This window comes from Triticum urartu, chromosome 4 (genome assembly GCF_003073215.2).
Source record: "Triticum urartu cultivar G1812 chromosome 4, Tu2.1, whole genome shotgun sequence".
Classification (NCBI taxonomy): domain Eukaryota; kingdom Viridiplantae; phylum Streptophyta; class Magnoliopsida; order Poales; family Poaceae; genus Triticum; species Triticum urartu.
The window spans coordinates 282393467-282395437 of NC_053025.1; positions in this window are offsets into that span (position 1 = coordinate 282393467).

Consider the following 1971-nt stretch of genomic DNA (forward strand, 5'->3'; position numbering starts at 1 on the left):
TTGGCAGTGCAGAAGCATCGCGAGTAGGGATTACAAACGACGTGAGTGGGCGAGCCTTCGGCTTCATGGTACAGGGATGGCGGCGATACGGCAGTGATGGGCGAGAAAAGGTTTGCCGGAGTAGGTGGGCGCCGGCATGGGCAACGGCGGCGACGGCATATTGATGAGTGTGTGTATGGGAGCTTAGTTTAGTTTTATATAGGGTTGGTCAAACTTAAAAGAAAACCGCACTAGTACAGGTAAACATTAGACTGAGGCATCGCGTATATTAGTTACCACAGCCACGATACAGAATCCTGTACAAGCGCGTGAACTGCGGCCATGGGGTTGATCGAACGGTGCGTCACCATGTCATGCTAGAAGGACATCCACCGAACCTCTTTGTGTGTGTGAAAACAATCCCCGAATATTAATCAACTTTTTTAACAGGAAAAGTTCTTCACACTACAATATTTCCCTATATTTGAATTTAGCTTCAGTTCGTGTTTATTTGGATTTGGACGTTTTAGGTGGGCCCTAGTTTTTTAATACTGATTTTGTGTGTGTGACTGAGAGAGAACGTGTGTATGTGTCCATATGTGTGTTGTGGCGGAAGGGCAATGTGGAGACGGTGTGCGTGTGATAGAGACAAAGAGAGGTGTGAATGTGCAAATGATCATGCATGAGTGAGACATAGAGAGATGTCGATACGTTGTGTATACATGAGAGAACGATCTTCTATTTGTACTTGTGTGTGTGCAAGAGAGAGAGAGAGAGAGAGGAGCATCCGTAACACAACAACCATCTCTCTCGATTCGTCCGTCCCTCGCATGATCGCATGTGACACATGCATCAATGCACACATTTTGACACCCTCACCCGGCACCTGCACACTTCAAGGCCCGCACATCGCTCTCTATCCCGCACGCACAACCTCTTCGTGAAAACCCTATTTAGCATGTAGCTTTCCATCACATACACACTAATTTCTCTCCATAGGTTTGATTTCTCTCAATATCTGACACACACACACAGACACACACACATCACACACACTCCCCCTCCCCCGAGCACACAATTCATCCCCATCCAAGGTTATATGGCAACCACTCTCTCTTGTGCTTCTCTGCACCCCAGCATGCACACCACGTCAAACTTGAAAGAAGGCATCGAGGAGATCGAAGACAGCGACCACACTGCACTAGAGAATGTGGGGCCATTTGGAAGCAGGATGATGTGACAACGGCTGACTGACTCCTCCCCCCTCTCTCCCGCACAAAATTACCAATCCCTCTCTCTCCCGCACAAAATTATCAATCCCTCAACCCACGAGATCCTTTCCCTCTCGTCCGTGTTTTTCCAGCTCTCTCATCAAACATGTTGTCTCTTCTTCTTCCACGTGTACAGAATCGTGATGCACACGCATCTCACGTATATTACATGTCTCCATCTTTCTCACAGACCTAAGTTCTTCCTCTATTTCTCTCTCTGTCTCTCTGTTGTTAGGTTTGTCTCCTACCTTATCGCCCACATACATACAATCTTTCCCGCCCTATCTGCTTCATCTTCGCAAGCTCTCTCTACACTTTCGATTCACACGTTGGGTCTGTTCAAAATGTTGCTTTTATAATGGATGATGTAGAATTATGGTTGGTTTTGTTCCATCCTACAAAGTAATAACTATGAAATGCATTTAGATTCTCATTTAACTCGGATTATGTGAGTTTGAGCATATTGTGAAGTACTATAGACCTCGTATACATGTTGGAATTCAACAATGATTGTGACTATTGAATTGTATAGACCATTACATTCGTAGTCAGTAGCCTAATATATTTATTTCACAATTACAACAAATGATTAATTCTCTACAAACTAAGAAAACAATTGTGTACTCCCTTCGTTTTTATTCAAGTCCGCATATTAGCATGGGTCAAAGTCAAGTTTTGTAAACTCTCAGAAAGTTTATAACAAAAAATATTAACATATACA